Raw genomic sequence first — 19069 nt, forward strand, 5'->3', positions numbered from 1 at the left:
CTGGAAATAAACTATTTCTGAACAAGTTGGAGCAGGGCAGATATGCCTTTCTGCAAGAGCAGGTCCAAAACGCAGTTGCAAGTGACATGGGTAAGACATGGGTAGCTAAAGCACTTTAAAACCAAGGAAGCAAGACTCTGTTGTCTTAAGTGTCAGTTATCTTGGATCAAAGGCTAAAAAAAGCTGCTTGGGTATAGCACTAACACAAGAGATGAGTCTGACAGAAGATACAATGGAAAAACACTCCACAAAAAGAGTTCAGCACACTTTTCACACTATCGATCGCAAGCATTCTGTGAACAGCAATGGTTTGCCTACTAAGGCAATGGTTTGCCTACTAACTGCTCTGCTAGTACTATCACAATACACATAACAGAAGTCCCAACAGCAAAAGTCAAAACTCCGGGCTGTCATTAGGCAGACACATCCAGAAGCATCTTCTGAAATATCTGCACTCAGCTGTAGTGTTTTGGAGTGGCAAAGCAACACCACAAACATTAAAAATTTATAGAAAAAATCCGCCTGCATGAACAAAGACTCAATCTAATGTATGTTTCTCCTTTTCATTCTATTTATGACTGAGATGTCCCTCATTTTAGCTAGGACAAAAACCATGGAGTTACTTAAATTCATATTTTGGGTTTTTTTTTTTTCAAATGAGGAAGGACAAGTAATAAACTGCCACATCCAAAGTAGCTCTATCTCATTGCCTTTTTCCAGTTACATCAGTAGCTCCCATCTCTTCTTTACCCAGAGTAAAGCAGGAGTACCACGTCTTCACAACTGCATGAGTACAAGTGGGCAACAGGCCAACTGGACAAACACAGGCAATGGAAATTTTTTTTTTTTTTTTTGGTGTTATCACCCTCTAGATACACAGAGCTCAATGCACAGGAGATGTGCAGCCTAGCCAGCTGTGTTTTCTCACACAAATTTTTCATCCCTTTGTCCCCATCCTTTTCTTTCTACCCTCCCACACAGCAATTTCAGCCACCTCTTTTCCCCTGGGGAAAAAAAAAAAAAAATATAGTTTCTGGCCTTACCACAGCATACAAATTTCATTAAAATCTGAGAAGCAAGAATGTTCTACTTTGTTTGAACCTGAAGACACCTGCAGCTCAGTCTCAGGTGAGCAATTCAGAGCCAACAGCAAGAAAATGAAAATGTCAAGGACCAGATACTTCCTTAAAACAAACCAGACTTTGTGCTGGGCAAACAATAGGAATACTATTTGTTTTGCTTTCTTCTTTTTAAAGCAGAGACCTTCATTGTACGAGACATCATTCTAGTTAATGAGTCCCTCTCTTCAAGCTCCTCTCTGACAAACTTACTAGCTTGAAGGCCTTCTTTGGACAAGAAGCCAGGAAAAGGTCAGCTAGAAGACCCTGCAGATGCAGCAAGCTGTATCAAGAACACCGATGTCCAGAAGCCAGGCTGGATAAGCAGCTGCGCTCTGGTTGATTACCAGGCATTTCACACCAAGGCTATTCTATGTGAAGAACATTACAAAGAACAAAAAGCATAGGGACACATTTCCTACTACATTCTGTTACTTCTTTGAAAAAGCAATAAAATTTCGTTCTTGAGTGTGAGAATGAGGGCGAGTCCTCCCCTGCTTGGAATAAACACACTTGTGCACATTCCTTCCTTTCGTGCTGTGTACATCTCTACTTGGCATTGCAAGCTGTTGCAAGATGACTCAGCTTGTTACTGATTAACATCTCACTTAAAGTCTTTTCTGTGTGCCTCAGTCCAACTCTCTTCATATCCATCAGGCACCCTGACACCACGCATTTCTTTCCATTTTGCCCTCAGGTGCACCAGACAAATACTAACTCAATAGCCCAGAGTTCACCATGTACTACCAACTTTCTTCCCCTCCTCTCCAGAGTACAACCCCCCCTCCTTCAAGCTACACAGTGCTGCAGCACAAGCCTTTCACATCCCCAAAGGCCCTGCAGGCAGCAGAACCGGGCTGCCACCCCAGACTTCCATACCTTCCTTTCCTTTCCCTCCAAATGGAGTCAAGAAGAGGTGTCAGGTCAGGTATCTCCAGATACCTGATAGATACCGGCAGCTGAGCTACCATGCAATGTGTCACCTGTTTGTTTCTGGAGAGCAGGGCCTGGCCTTCCTGCCCAGAGAGGGCGTGTGTGCACATACAGGGTGGGGAGTTCCTTTAGGGAGACTGAAAAACAGCTCAAATCAGAGAGCAGGGAAAAACCGTGTACTTTAGTTTTGGGTATATTTCACCCAAACAAAATTTTTATAGGAAAAAAAACCAACCTGTTCAAAAATTTTGAAGAGAAGGTGTCCATCCTTCATAATGGGACGGCTGTCTCGAATAGTCATGCAGAGCTATGTGTTCTCATGGACAAAAGGAATCGCCCCCCAAAGAAGCTTTCTTATAACAGCTTCTAAAATGTGATGTTACCCAGCCACTACCTCACTGCCTTGCACCCTGACCTCCCCCCTCCCACCTTCTCCTCAGGCATCAACACAACTTTACTCATCTTTATTTCCTCACAGAACACATTCCCTAGCTGAAGACCCCCTCCATCTATGCCTGCAGCTCATGCTGCTCCCACCAGCACTGGCCCCTGCATAGACATGCACACACCTGTCCCAAGAACAGCACCCTACCTGTGTTCCAGGGAACAAAGGAATCCCAGGCACAGGATCTCACCCCTTCTCTCACTCTACTCCCACAGCATGGCATTTCCAATAAAATATTTGCAAACACACAGACGCACAAGCTGTGAACGCTGCAGAGTCCTGCCCAAGGGGGTCTTACTTTACCGCATTTTTGCATGGCACAATGAGCACCCGTAAACCCTGCAGTTCCCAGGAGCCCTGAGAGGAGTGCACACGTGAAGTCACATCTCCACAGTGTCACAAAGCTGCCAAAGGCCAAGGCAGTGCAGTGACAACAGTGCAACTGTCTTTCAGACACAGAGGTAGAGAAAAGGCAAAGAGAAGTCTCCGTCAACAGTGGAAGCTTGTTTGCTGCTTTCAGAATTATATCAGGAGATGAGCTAAGACACCTTTTGCCACCTGCACACAACTTACTGGCACACCTGATCTAATTTCAAAATGTGATCTTTAACAGTCCATGCAGGCTGTTCTGTAAAATTAGCAGTGTCAACCCCAGTATTGTTCGGGTTATAGCCAAAAACCACTCCTGTGCCAGGACCACTCACTCACAAATATCAGACAATATTTACATATGCATCAAACCCACAGTTTGGCAAAAAATTAATTCACCCAAGAGTGCTTTGATCCTCTGACAAATCATTTCCTGACTAAAGTTGAAACAACAAAAAGGACTTTGGACACCAACCAGCTGTCACACTTAGCTGGCACTAAATCCCACAAAGCCCGGGAGGAAAGATTTAGGTGGTGGGAGGGGAGCAAACGGCCTATTTGCATTCACAGCATGCAGGAAGTTCCTTCTGGAAAGGCAATTCCTTCTCTTGCTACCTATCTGAAGCAAGCTAATGGAACAGGGATCCATGAAAATTTACCAAAAGGAAAGCAAGCAACTGCAGGACACTTTGGCAGTACTGAAGTATTGCAAAACTTGTTGGATGTACTACAGCTGGAGGTGTTATGTGTTAGAGGAGATTTCTTTTTGGTTTTTTGTTTTGTTTTTTTTTTTGCTTTGCTCTCCAAAGGATGCTTAGAAACCGACAAATTTCCAAATGCAATGACCCATTTGAAACCTCTGGGCCTGAGCTGAGTGAGAGGAAAACAAAAAATGAGCGTAACAAAGAGCTGAGACAGCAGCTGGGAAAAGTGAAGGCAGAGCTGAGGTCTAATAGTCATCTCCTTTTTTCCTACTAAAATGAAGCATTCAGTTACTTGCAACCATAAAAAAAAGTCCTGATGCTGGCACACTTCTTTCAACATTTTTCATCAGATAAGTCTCTCAGTTATTAATATTTACTCGTGCTTCTACTGGCAAATAGAGCATTTGAAAATTAAAAAGAAATGCAGCTTGGGGGGACGCAGATTAGAAGCATATTTTGCTACATAGTTCTGGTATGATGAACACTTAATTAAAAAAACTACCAAGAAAACTCAAACATTATTAATCCAACATGCTGAAAGAAACAGTCCACAAAACGAAGTAATTTCTTCCAAGCTTCAGCCTCATTTTAACTGATGTGTTTTATCACCAGGCTTTGAGAAATTGGTCCCACCATCTCATTAAATCAACAGTCCATAATACACAAAATAAAAAAGAAGAGACTGACTAACCCTTGAGATGCTCTTGATGCCTTGGTGTTTATTAACTTATTTTTACTAGACGTGTCCTAAAACCGAACTCCTGAAACTTCTCCTTGTGACAGACTTGATACTATTCTTTCTCATTAAAACAAGTTTTCTCGGCAGGCAACTCTCAGATGTGCTGCTTGACCTGCCACCTGCCTACTTCCAACGAGATCAGTATCTTCAAACTTCGAAGCACAAAGGGACCAACTTGATCAAACTCATGCCTGGCACTTTGAACTGCCTAACACCAGATCCAGAGCTGACATTACTCCAAGCCTTTCACAGGGCTCTGTTGTGATGCAAATAAAGTACAATCCCCAGACACAAAAAAGTCATTAAACCGGAATTAGGAGCTATAAGTAACTGGCAAACTGAAGGAAAAATCCGGGTTAAAAGGAACACCAAGGAAAGACCTACACCTAAAGTGGGAAACGGCTGTTTACAATTACACTTCAGCAAACACAAGGAAACAGGTATGAGGACCGCAGTGCCCTGCAGCAGGCAGCCTCCACCGCAGGCTCAGCCGACTTTGCTTCCACAGCGTGAGCTGTGCGCTCACGTCACCTTTCTCCCCCATAAGCTTGACAGACTGTGCCATCCAGCTCTGCCCGTGGGCTGAGAGCACTGACAGCACTTTTAACTTTGCAGCCTCCTGCTCAGCCCGCCAGTCACACTGGCCGGCAGATGAGGCCAAGGCCAGCAACAAGCCAGCTCTGGGAGCGACCTGGAGCCAAAGCCAGCCAAGCTCCCAGCAGCTCCCCCAGCTGCTGACCAAACAGGGAATTGAGCAAACTGGGCAACAGCAGAGGAAACACTCACATGCTATTAGGTCAGGAGTTAAAATATCTCAGTGACCTGCAACTTCCATCATAAACGAGGGCTGATAAATGCCAGAGCCTTAGGGAATATAAACTCATTTACAAAAAAAACCCATCCAGGCTCTGATGCAATTTCTGTCACTTCCAATAGACAGCAAGACAAAAGTAAGAAGGGTTTTCTTCATTCTGGAAAAAAAAAAAATAAACCTAAAAAACAACCAACCAACCAAAAAAAAAAAAAAAACCAACCCCAACAAAAAACCAACCAAACAAAAAAGCCCACCATGATGTAAAATGAAGTTTTCCAGAAAGGATCAAGGAAATGGATGGGGCTAGTGGAGACTTCCTGGATCAGAGAAAAGCTCAGCATGCCAGTCTAGCAGGACAAACACTACCTCTTTTTTCATGATAAGAAAGTTAACTAGGAGCCTCTTTGCCTGTAACTCCATCTTCTACGTCAGCACTAATCACCTCATCCATCAGCACCATCCAACTTCTGTCCTGATCGGGCCATCCAAGATGAACTGCAAATCAGTCATGCAGCACAACAGCCTTCTTTCCACAGTAGCAAATCATAACTCATACAGGAGCAGATTGGGGCTATTCCTGACCCAGAACACATGCGGTCCTATAACAACCAGCTGTGAATTAACATGGTAACAGTGAAAGGAAATCAAGAGACCTGTTCAAAAAATTATATATAAATCAGGCTAGAAGAGTGTTCACAGCTAAGAAAACACCTGACTCCTGCAGAAAGCAGGAAGAGCTTAAAAGAGCAAGTATGTGCTTTGTGCCACAGGCACAGCTGGTCACAGCCCATGGCCAGGGGAGAGGGCAGTGAGGGGGACTAGTCCACAGCCCCCACTACCCAGTTGCAAACAAAAGTACTCACTAAAGCAACCGTGGCACTTTAAGCATTTCTGCTGTGACCCCTGGTCACTACATGGTTTATCCCAGGTTCTATTCTGCTGAGAAGATGACAAAGTTCTCAGAAACTCAGGGACAAGACAAGGTCATGCTAACATTCCTTGCCAGAAAAACTTCTCTCTACACACTGCCAAGTAGTAGTACGTATAGCTTTTATTAGCTACACAAACTTTCTGTGCAATGCTGAGCCTTGAACTTGGTACCAAGAATAGGCCAGTATATCTTCTTTTCCATTTCCAAACTAGAACATTTTATAAGACTGCAACAGCCTAAAAAGTTGTGGCAGTTGCCCACTGCTGCTGTTGTTATAGTGAGAGGCAGCTGTGTCCTTTTTTTTCCCCTCAATTCCAATGAGGAGAAAAGGAACTGCACTACTGGCTCATTACTTCTGCTCCTGCAACAGCCCCATGAGACAAGGTTCAAAACTAGCAGAAATTTGATGACAGGCTGAAAAAGTGAAGCAAAGGACAGTTTCTCAAGTAAAAGTTATACTTGTCAGATTCGACAGAGGAGCCTGAATTCTATCAGAGACAGCTCTTTCACTTCTCCCTTTTATTTCTTCAATTTTCTTCTTGGTGACCCCCCTTCTCTGTATTGTCTTAGAGACTTTGATTGAACAGAGCAAGCATTCAGGGTCAGGGTGAAAGAGGAGGAGCAGGCATGACTTGATGGGCAGTGAACAAAGTGTGCGCTAGATAGAAAAGTTACAGGAAATAAAAGGAGTCTGGAGGGCTGAGACAGAGGAATAGCAAAAGCATGAGAACAGCCAAGATGCTTCACAGACATGTCTGGGCAAACGTTCAAGGCCACGAGGTAAAACTACCAGAAGCCAGGAGTTACATTATGCTTCTTTCCACTGCAGTAAAACCTACCCTGAACATCTCCAGGGAGGGACCCATGGGCAACACCACAACTTCCACTCCAGTGACTTATTCAGAGACAGGAGAAACCAGCTGTATTAGACGTCCAGGACTCCCCTAATCCATCTTAATCAATAAGCAGCTGGTAATCAACCTGACTTAAGATGAGGCAATGGGCACAGATGGGCAATGAACTCACAAGGTTAGTCATGAGGGTGGCTGGCCAGCACGGACTAGCTGGAGCTGTGCATTGAGTATGTTTAACCTCCAGTATCAAAGCCAGTATTTTTAGCAGGGGTATTTTCAGCCTCTTCATATCTCTGCAATGCAGTCAGAAACTTCCTGCAAACTCTCAGAATTATTCTACTAATTCTCCAAAACCAGCAGGAAGTTGATTTCAGTTTTTCTGAGGAGACTGTGCTGAAACCCGCATTACCATGAGCTGCTCAGCCATCCTGCTCTGGGCAGATGATGTTCTCTGTGTGGTAGATGGGGAGAAGTATCATTTCAGGTATCTGACTTGAATTTACCTCTGTATGCAAGTCAAAACCACCTCAACCATGGTCAGCCTCTTTCTAGCAAAAGCCAGGATAACATACTGCAGTTAAATCCGTACCTGAAAGCCACCACTGCTTTAATTAGATTCAGTCAAATCCAGGTCTTTGCAGTCTAGACACGGTTTAGCAAGTGCTTTTATGTGAGTAATTCATTGAGAGAGAATACATGTGAAGTTCTATCTGGAACTCACCTCAGTTTTGGCAAAAAAATAGCTGGATTTTGACAGACCAAACACAGTCCAACCTAAATATTCATCAGTCCAAGGGAAGATTTTACTTGACAAAGGAAGGAGAATGTTCCTCCTTGAGCCTAATGCTTTTCCAAAGTTTAGCCAGCCACAACAGGCTTTCCATTCAAAGCAAGAGCATTGAACATGACAATTTTGTAACACAGTACAGACATGAATCTTGAGGCAATACAGAATACAGACTCCATCCCTTCCTCTGGCCCCTCCTGCAGTCTCTGTAATACTCTGGGGTTTTGACAAAGGTCCAGAGACTAAAACAAAGGAGTGAGAAAAAGCACTTATGGAGTAACTACTGCTTCTGACCTATGGTACATACACACTGGTTACACACCTATTTACAACAACTTTATGCAGGAGCATCAGGGCAGCTTTGTGGCTTGACAACTTCTGCACTGAAATCAAAGGGATGAGATGCTCCAGTTCCAACAAAGTCAGTTTGACTAAGCTCTAATATAGATATAAAATGGCTGTTTGCTGACAGCCAATAAAATTGTTAGTGCTCCTAGCTGTGTATAAATGCATTACTGCTATTTTTTATTTACGCAAGGAATCTCTGGCTTAGTACTAGTAAGACATGGGAAACACCGCACTGTTTCTAAAGACTGGATGTGCAAGAAAGTGCCTTGCGTATCCAGCTGGTTCTTCTACAGGACAACACCAGTATCACAGGCCAGACAGTCCTCCTTGCAATGAGACTCTCTCAGCACTGATGCAAGAACAGCAGTAACTGGACACTGTGGTAAAAGAGTATCAGACAGTTCAATTAACAGTTGCACTTGAATGCACCAGTATGCATAAAGCAACCCATAAATCATCTCATTTTCACTCAGAGTTGAAGAGAATTGTTATTTTCTGAAACATAGTAAGGAAACAACCCTGGCTCACTTTTGTGATGCAAATTAGCAAGTTGCTTGGAGGAAGAGGCGGGGAGGAAAAATCTTTTAACTGAAATGACAATGAAACTTCTTCCCTACATAACAGTCACAGACACCAGTTCCAATGGAGTCTCCTCCAGGACCTAAACATTCTCCTTCAGCCTGAGCACAGCCAACCCTCTGGCTCCTGACTGCACATTCTCCTCACTGCTGCATCCATCTGCCATCTCACTCACTTGCAGTCACCAAAGAGACCGTGAACCATCCAGAACAGCCACCAAATGTGTTACACTGGGGGACATAAATTGCTGCTCTTCCATGAAGATGTAGCTACAAGCAAACTTTTTTACGGAGCAGTAACAGCCTCCAAAGCAAAACACCACCCCAAATGAAATGCAGCTCAGGAATGTGAGCTATGTGGGCAGGGGGGCTCTGATGGATATAAAGGGAGGACAGGAGCAGGCAGGCTGCTTTCACAACAGTGGTTTCCTAGCCAGAGCAGAGGACCAGCTTAGCCGCCTCCCTCATCCCACAGCGTGCACGCAGAGCTCGGGAATGTGAGCAATGCGGAGTGGGGGCCAGGGGGCCTTGCTGCCCAGGAGAGAGGGATGGGAGGGATTACCAGGGGAGCAATACAAGAAGACCAAGAGGTAGCTGGGGTTGCTGCAGAGTTGTAGGGCTCCTTTTGGGGGGGGGCAGGGAGGGGAAATCTGTGGACAGGTCGAAAGGCTCAGCTGCAGGCTGCAAACCAACAAGTGTTCCTTCCTGTCCCGGTCACCCTGTGCTCGTGGAAACAAAACTTCAAATGTAGCTTTGCAATAAACCTGTCATTAATTCTACCAGCTAAAACAAACTGCAGGCCCCTCCTGGTTTTGGGCTAGTTGCTGGCATGAAAAATATACCTGCACTAAGACTAATAAACACATGCACTTAACACATCCTGAGCCACAGATTTAATATTCAGCTGTACAAGCACAAACCTTCTCTCTCCCAGGCTAACGAAAGATGGAGTTGCTACAGGTAACAGCCCTTAAACCCTGTCAAGTCTGCTTCAGCCAAAACCAACAATCCCTTACAATGTGAACAATATTCTGTCAACTGCTTATTTTTAAGCTTCTTGAAGAACTCCATTTTATTTCAACCATATTTGCTTGAACCCCATGTCCCAGTCCAGCCACTAAGTGACTGAGCACTATCTGGCTGGAGCAGCAGCTTCCCAGGAGGGGCACCTCCCACTGCCGGAGTGAGCACCGACTGCATCTTCTTAGCACGCCTACTGCATAACTCGTGACAGTCATGATGTGTGCACGGACACAAAGAAGGGTTTGTTTTCCTTAAATTTCCTCAGTGAGAAGGCTCCCGGCAGCCACTTGTATTTTTGTTGATGTGATCCTGCAACATTGCTTAAAACCATGACAGTGGGCGCAAGTAGCAGCAGTGATGGGATGAGAAACTGCAAGAAAAACACAAAGGAGATATAAAGACTCAGTGCTAAATCACAGATGGGATCAGGACCAAGGCAACTTCCACTACACACACATCAGAACCCTTGTCTACTTGAAAAAAAAACCCATGGGTAAAGCAGCCCATAACACCACAAGAACAAAGTAAGAAGCATACATCAAGTTTGTCAGTCCAGTTAAACGATGCTGACAAGATACATAAACTGCAGCTAATCATGCCTACATCGTTTCCAGCACCTCTTTGTTTCAGAGAGATTTCATCTTAGTCTTGCAGGTGATTATATCTCATCTTCAAATGTTACTGACTTGCCATGCACAGAAAGCCATGTGAGTAGGCTGCTGGTAAAACATAAGTTGAGAAAAATGGTCAGTGATGCCAGAGTAAGACTAGCATTCATCTGAGGAAAGAAAATCCTTCAAGAGCTTATCTTCAGGGAAAAAAAAAAGAAAGCAGCAACTTGAAAGTTTAAGAACAAGTTCAGTCCCACATATCAGGAAGGAATGGAACTTAAGCTAAAAATCTCTTCTTGTATTGCAATTTCTAAGTCTTAAGATTAGTCTGGGGAAAAGACTATTGTTTTAAAAGTGAAATTATTAATTGAAAAATGTGAAGTGTGATTTAAAAAAAAATACCATAAAGTAGCTTAATTCTAATCACGTTCATGTAAATCCAGACTGAACACCTGAAAAGAGCCAGATGACTTTCAATGCCTTAAAAAATGGAAGAAAAAAACCCAAACCTGTCTCTCCTGCTCAGGAACCCTAACATTTTACAGTTTGATTTGGATTTTGTCCCCTTCTCTCCTTTTTGGTTTGTTTGTGCAGAACTAGGTATTATGAACAGAGTTTAGAGTAACTTGAAAACTTACATTTCTATTAACTTCATTGTGAAACAGTTTCAAAACTGAGTAGTGACAAGTGCTTTTCATTCACCAAGCTCACTTCCTGTTGCTAGACTCTACAAGACAAGATGCTACTGCCAGACAGAGAGAAAGCTGAAAAATACAGAACAGCAAGAGAAGGGCTCTGAAAATCACAGGAGGCTATAGAAATTCTGCTTCAATATAGCTGTAAAATCCCACCTTGGTAAAGCTGCATGATATTCCACAACATCCAGATGAAGTTTTGACAAACGTCTTCTGCTTTGTTAGCATCTCTCCAGCCATTCTGCATCCATATTTTACTTCTGCTCTCTTGTACACTTACACCACACAGAACAAAAAAGCTAAGCCTGGCCTGCCAAATTACTTCTGCTTCCTGTCCCTGTTTGCCCCAGAAACCCAATTACAAAGTTAACTCATGCTAATGGAGCCTGAAGGGATGTGCACTCACGCTCAGCTATATGACAGGTTGCGATGAATGAACAGCCTGATTTTCACCCTGGTTTGGTATCTGAAATGTAAACAGTACATACTGAAGTTATCTACTACAGAGTGGCAGACACATCTGGGTGTATCTGTGGCTAATTGGAGTGAAAAGTCAGATTCCAACATATGAGTCATTATCCACTGAAGCACTCTGCTTGAAAACAAAACAAAACAAACAAACAAACTCCCCACAGTAGGGCTGATCCCTGAAAGAAACACCAGTTTCTACTCTGAAGAAAGATTCAGCTAAACTAAACATCTTCTCTTAGCAGGTATTTTGCTGTGTTGATTGAGGTAGATACACTCTGGGGAAAAAAAAACCAAGGCTCTGCTCTAGTGCAGCCCTCCAAAAACTGAACTGCAGTGGGAAGTAGATTATGTTGTAATGTATCAGTCTACTAACACTGCAAAGGACACTGAAGAACTGAAACTGTTCTGTCTACAAACAGGGGGGTTAATAACAAAGCACTGGTGAGAAAATACCCACAACCTTAAATTGAGTTTGCCAAGCTGCAAAACAGAGAATATCTATCAACTCTTTCATTCTGCTTTCTCTTCTGTTGGAAGCCTGGAAATTGGGTGAAAAATTCTGCAATAATGTTTAAGTTAGTAACTATGAATGAGTCAAGCGTCCATGCTTTTGTCTCACGATCAATATCTCGACTGTCCTTTGTTACTTTTTATATTCTAATTTTAAAACACTCAAAAGTGTCTACTTAAATAGAGAGAAAGGCTCCCTAGTCTGAATCCAAATGTTACTTTCCCCAGTCACTGCACCCCTTGGCAAACTCCCTCTGGGGAAATACTGAGGAGCCACATAAAACATGTATGTATCTTTCTTTCACTGTCCAAACTAGTTTAGTTCGGTATAACTCTCAGAGGTCCTCTGCATCAACATATGCTGAGACAGGACAGCATCATTTGCAGAGTTCACTATTGTCTGAGGTCCTTGGGGGCTTTTTTGACACAGCTGTTCCAAAACAGCTCAGGAATGAGCACCATCCTTTTCTCATTTAACAGCTCATGAAGTGAATGAAAACACTGTGATGGAAGCCCCACCATGCACAGCCATGTTTATGCACCTAAACAAACACATTCAACCTCTGACATTGTCTCACTTCAGGGAAGACTTACAGCCGTTAACTGGGAAAACAGTTGCGGTAAAAAAAAAAAAGAAAAAAAAAAAAAGAGAAAAGATCAGAATAGCTTGGAGGAGATAATTGTTTTAAACTAAACTCTTCATTTTTGAGACTAACAGGTTGCAGGCTGGTGGCATGATGAGTAGAAAATGCGAGATAAGGAGCTCTTCCAGTCCCACCCACAAAGCAGGGTTTTGATGATCAGTGCTTCTGATCATCATCTGCCAAAAAGGTTCTAATAGACCAAAGTTTAAAACACATCATATGGATTTCCAACTGCTCACAGGATTGGGAGGCACAGTGCCATGATTCCATGCCTATTAATTTCTGACACATCCCTGTACTACCGCTGAGGCTTCCCACCCTCTCATGCTATGTTGGCACAGCCCGTGGGACACTGTGCACACATCAAATAGCCGGGGCTGGGGGGAGGGAGGGAGGTATTTTAGCACGTCTGTTTCTAGCCAGATCAGTGTTCCAATCTGTTTTGTCCCACAGCCACATAAATATTAGCACCAACAGAAAGAAAGCGGCAGCAGAAGTGCAGGAGAAGAGCTCACAGCTTTCAGCCCAGCACAGGTTTACTGCCTGTGGCACAGGCAGCTGCAGTCAACAGGAAAGAGCCAGGAGGTGCGGAGATTGGTACGGGTGCTGAATGAAACAGAAACATTTCTGGCACCACTTGGCAATTCGTGGTGCAAAATTATCTGAGTCAATCTGGGCAGCATCCTCCCCCTTAATAATGACACTGCAGAATTGGGAAGGGATTGGAAATAGTTATAAATCATGAAAGAGGCCTCAGTAAAACAGTTCAGTTTTTAACAGGCCAAACAAGACATTATTTGGAGGGCGCTGGTGGATTATGTAAAAAAATGAAAGGTGCATAAAAGCTAAATCAGTTTGTCCCTATGTCAAGAAGTGTTGATCAAGCTATACAATTAGGAGGCTGAAATGTGTGCACACATGCTACAGAACTCACTGTCAGTGCACGGCAACCATAAAGGCTATCAGCTCAGTAAAACCAAGGCAGGATTGATCATTTGTGTGGGTAACAGCCCTACCTGCAGCTAAACTTAAGAATACTACTTGAAGTATTCAGGCAAAAAAAGTCCAGGGACTTAGGGTTTAAGAGTCAATGTTCACTAATTACAGACCCACACAAGACATATGGGATTGATTAGCCCTCACCAGTCTTAGAGGTAGGGGTACCGTGCATTTGATAAAAACCTCTGGTACAGAACCTCTCAACACAAGGCAGCCTTACTAGGGCTAGCAATCTTGTCCAATAACCAACATTTTGACTGTTTGTTTGAATCTTCTTGGAAACCTCAGTAGCAGTGCAACCCAGACCTGCCAGGGCACTACTGCTTCACGTAAATGCACTGGACCCTTTGGGCCCAGAAGACGGTAGACCAGTAAGAAAAACTAAGGTCCTTGGGGTGAGGAAAGGGTACCTTTGGGCAGCAAAGAACTCAGCAGTAAATCCTTCTGGATTTCCACAACCAACACCTTAAGGCATCTACAGGCAGGAAGGACATATCTACTTCAGAGCTCTAGCACATGATGAACCAGGCCTAATATATCACCAGGCCAGAGCAGATCAGCAATCCATCCCATGAAATGTGGTGTCACAAACATTTGTCCAAGAAATCCAGTGAGGTGCCCCCAATGCCCTCCTGGTCACCAAACACCTCCAAACACCACAAAAAGATGCCTATAGCTCCCGGCATACACAGATGGAGAAACAGACATATTACGCATGTAGGAGACTTCTCTCACTGACACTTCTTTCCTGAACTCTGCGCGTCACACAGCAACATCTCAGTGCTCCAGGTCAGCACAGACATCTCTGTCTGTGAGGAATGGGACAGAGGCACCATCCCTGAGCCCCAAAGCAGGCTGGGACAACCCCAGTGCCCAACACCCTCCCAACATCACCTTCTCCAGAATATTTTCTGGAGATGCCTTGTTTTAGGGAAAGGCAGTTACAGCCTCCAACGCATCTGGGTCTAGTTTTGGTTCCTGTGTGCAATAGGGAGCTCATACATCAGAAAAGTACAGGAACAGTAGTTTGGCTTTTAGAAGACCAGACTCAGTTTGGCAATGCTTATCCACAATTAAGTTGCAACTGATCTTGTCCGACTCCTCTGTCTTCAGTCTACTCGCATCTCTAAAGAATTAAAGGGCCACTGAAAACACGCATTCATGACTCAAGTTTAATTGTCAGCTCTCCTTCCTCAGTACAGCTCTAATTAGAAATCAGAAACACATTTTTGAGCTCAGAAAGACACAAAAAATTGGCATTAACTGACAAGGTAAGCCTGTGGGAGTGTTTTAAGTCCAACAGGATGCCATCTTCTAAGTTACGCTTTAGCCAAACTAGTCATTGGGCTTAATACAGGGTTCAGAGCCCAGAGTCTGTGGCAGCCTGAAAGAGAGATCAGATGCTCTTGCCACCCCTCCTGAAGGACAAATTTTTTTTCATTACTATCGAAGTTCAGAAAGCATTTCCTATATTCACTACAGCATCTCACAAGCTATTTCCTTTTTTCCTCATCATGGACAAGTACACCCTTAATGGTGAAAAAGTGACTATCACCACATACATCTTTCTGCTATCTGGAGTTTGCCAGGGAACCTTTGGCAAAGTAAAAAGATAAACATGGCCTGAATCACTCTTCAGATTTAACCACAAGTCTCAACACTACTGTCATGATTGCAGATACAGTTTCCCAAAATAAAATACATGGGCAGCATTCAGAATTAGAGAACACGCTAGATAGACCTTATGAGTATAATTCACACTGCTAGGAGTAGTCTGCATAAAATATATAAACTGAAAAAAAAAAAATCAATTATGCCGATTGTTCATTCCTGACATGTATTTATTTCTCTTCAGGTACCAGTCTTTTGACAGCTGGGAACAGTCACATAATTTGCATGTTATTTCCCCTCAATATATAGCCTCTATAATGGGAGCAAGAGACAACTGGAGTGTCAGAGTTGACAAGCCTAAGTGGTTTTCCTTGAGACGCCTAAATGCCTTTTTACAGCACCGCCAATTATTCAACCATGCAAGCAGATACTATTAAGATACTTAAAATGAATCATTTCCCACTAGACTCAAACACATTATAAACCTCATCATAAATCTCCATCTCTAGTCAAGATGAACTTATTTAATAGCGTTCATACTTTTTTTAATTTCATAAAGGCTTGTGAAATATGGTAATATACATAAGGCTTATAAAAATAGAATGTGATTTTTAGATATATTTTTAGGCAGTTCAAACAAAAGACTTCTCAAATTCTGTAAAAAATTACAGCTGGCATTTCAAGTCATCCGTAAACTACATTTACTGCACCTTTAAGAGGTTAGCCGGAATCATAACTTTTTGGAAGTAGTTCATTGCTACTTCTTGTTGCAATTCCACATGAACTTCTCCTGATCATTACGACATGAAAACCTAGTCATTAGCTTAACACTTGTCATCTTGACACAACCCACCAAAATTTTAGATAAAATTCCTACATGTGCACATACATACACACAAGCTTTCAAGCCACTTTGCAAGTACTATGTTTCTTCCCTTTCTAAAGTGCAGAGGAGAATTTGGATGGATGAACAGTACAAGCAATGATGCTTGAAACACCTCCTTTGGCCCATTAGTCAATTCCATTAGCTAAATGACTAGGAAAAAACCCTCCTTCTCCATGACCTACCACTTCAACAGGTGCTGACACCACCAGAGAAAATCTGCAACTCCCCTCAGTTAACAACTACTGTTTCAGCAACTAAAAGCACGATCAGATGCCCATTCCTGACAGCTCTTCACAGCAGCTCTGCATCATTTGCAAAACTGACTCTTCATTTGGACGTTTTCATTTCACTTTCAGCATCTATTATTTAGACATGCAGGGCACTGCAGAAATTGATACGACAAGCTGTACCAGAAGCTTACAAACCTGAGAAAACTGCCAGAGTGAGAAAAAGCAAACAGATGCTGAGGGGGAGCTACTGGACCAACTCATCTCACACTGAAGTCATTTGTGCTACAAGAAATACTTCCACTGCTGGTTCTCCCAAGGAGGCGGGATTTTAAAGACACACTGAACTGCCACATAAAACCAAGTCCACATTCAGTTTTCAATCAGTTTCTGCAGTGCAATTTTAAAGTAAACCCCAATCTTGAAAGAAAGCAGGTGAGCACAAATTTAAGAACTAAGACACTGGGGACTCCTGTAAGGAGTGCTACAGAAGTTGTCACTAAAATACACAATACAATATGAATTTCCTTCTAGTTAGATCACAAGCAATGAAAAGGGACAAACCACACTGTGATGTCAGACAAATGAAACAGAGTTCAATGTAACAACAAAATTCCATTAAAAACATGGTCAGCAAAGCCACAGATTTTGAGGGACACAAGAGCCTGCATCCATCTACCTTTCAAAGCCCAAGCTGTGCTCTGGCAATTGGGGTTGTGCCGCTGCCCCTGGCACTGGTGTGACCCACACTCAGCACTGTGTGCAATGCTCGTGCAACAAGTTTCCACACCCAATCGCCCTGCACCTCCATGCGCCACAGCTGCACCCTCTCTCAAAACCCACAGAGGAAGGACACAAGCTTTCCTGTCATATGACAATATCTCATCTCCAGTTGAGGAGGCAGTTTTGGGGTAGAATCCCATTTCACTTGGTCACTAATAGCTGGCAGATGTTCCCAGACAGAAGACAGACAAGACTTCAAAGATGCTGCTTGCAGCATGGATTGGGTGCAGCCCTACTCCTGTCAGCCAGCACCACTGTGTCCTCCTGGCACCCACTCCCTTTGGAAAACTGACTCTGGACTTGAAGACCCAAGCAGCACTTCTAAGGACTTGAAACACCACCTGAACAAAAATGTCAGGGCTTTCTCTGCACATCATGAACACTTACTAAATTAGCTTGGCCTTTCTAAAACTCACATAAACCAAATCAGCCTCCTCTCACTCTTCTCGTATTTTCCTTCCTTCACAACTGACACCGACACAACCTTTAATAAGACCCAGTCACTCTGACAGAAGGGGTGAAATAAAAGGGTAAGATACAGCCGATATGTTTAATCAGCAAATTGTCATGCTATCTTTTATGGCCTGCCAACATACAAGGTTGTCAACTATGCTACTGAACTGCCAAACAGGCTTTGGCGCTACTTAAATGTTTGAGGGCTTTCATTTAACAAAAAGCACACTGTGCTTGACCTTAACATAGCTACAAGAGAAGTTAAACTCAGCTTGGTCTTACGTGTAACTCGGGGACAAAGCAGTCACAAGAATGTCACTATCATTACTGAGGCTTGTAATTACACCTGAATCACTTTTTACACGTAAATGTGTATCAAGCTATAGGGTACCACAACGTTGTTCCAGAAAAATTAAGACTGTTTTCAAACACTTCAAGGCGTCTTTAATAGTTTGCGAGTTGGGGGTTTTTGTTTTTTTTGGTTTTTTGAGGTTTTTTTTGAGATTCGTGAAGAGCAGCCAAAGTTTCATGCGCTTTCATGTACTGAGCATCAAAGCCCAAGACCTTCCCCTTGTCCCCTCCCCCTACCCAAAAAAAACTCTCTACTCTTTTGAAGTGCCGGCTTACAAGTTAGTGACGGTCCATTTAAACAAAGCACCGGTGAACACTGCTCTCCCATGTGATCCATTCCACCCCCTCCTCTCCCCTGCCCAGGTGCTTCCCACCCCACCTGGCAGCGCTTCCCTCGGAGCCGGGGGAGCCGCCGGCGGGGTCCCGCGGGCAGAGACGCGCCTCCCTTGCTCCGAGAGCGGGCGGGATGCGGCGATGCATGGAACACGCGCGTCTGTGCCCTGCTTGGCATAATCAAGCATTTTCACTCAAAACGGGGAGGGCTATCAAAAACTCTTCGCGACACGCTCACGTACCGGTCCGCCGGGACCGCCGTCTTCCTGCCAGCGGGGCAGCGCCGTGGCTGACCGTCCGCTCCCCGCTCCCGACAGAGCCAGGAGCTCCCCGGGGGCCGGGGGGAACTGCGCTGTTCCTCTGGACGAGAGGGGCGGCAGTAGCTTCGCTGCCGCTACACTTCCCCCTCGCCCGAGCGCCCATCCCCAGCCCCATCCCGTCCCATCGCATCCCCCGCCGCTCACCTCCGGGCTCCGCGTCCCGGCGAGGAGGTGGTGGTGGGGCTCTCGCGATCCCCGCAAAACTCCAGCCCCCTCCTCCGTCCCGCCCGCCGCGCCGCGATCCGCGGAGCGCGCCGGCCGCCGCTTTGTACCCCCGGCGGCCGCACTGCGGCTGCGCGCTGCCCAAAACCAGCACGGCGCCTCCGGCCCCCGCCCGCCCGGCGCTGCGGCCGCCGGCCCTCGGCATCCCCCGGCCCAGCCCTTCTGCGCCCCGCGGGACGGGGGAGGGCGGGAGCAGCGCACGGCGCAGCGCAGCGCGTACCCCGCGGAGCCCCGGCGGCGCGCTGCAGGGCGAGAGCTGGCGGCGGCAGAGAGGAGTTTTCTTGCCCCCCCGTTTAAGAGCCTGGGTCGG

General features: G+C 44.6%; 1 protein-coding gene across 2 annotated transcripts in view; it reads right to left on the reverse strand.

The window, feature by feature from the left end:
* Positions 1-18782, reverse strand: part of LOC121673058 (KN motif and ankyrin repeat domain-containing protein 1-like) — a 129336-nt gene extending 110554 nt beyond the window's left edge. The window contains exon 1 of one of the 2 annotated variants that reach the window (XM_042046095.1): positions 18682-18782. The gene's annotated coding sequence lies outside the window, so the exon portion shown is untranslated. Of the gene's footprint in view, positions 1-18459; positions 18585-18681 lie in introns of those variants that run through there. The other variant, XM_042046096.1, reaches the window with a different exon arrangement.
* Between the last annotated feature and the right edge of the window lie 287 nt (positions 18783-19069).

Source organism: Corvus kubaryi, unplaced genomic scaffold, assembly GCF_017639235.1.
Source record: "Corvus kubaryi isolate FWS band 111438036 unplaced genomic scaffold, C.kubaryi_AGA036_p1.0 65149, whole genome shotgun sequence".
Lineage (NCBI taxonomy): Eukaryota > Metazoa > Chordata > Aves > Passeriformes > Corvidae > Corvus > Corvus kubaryi.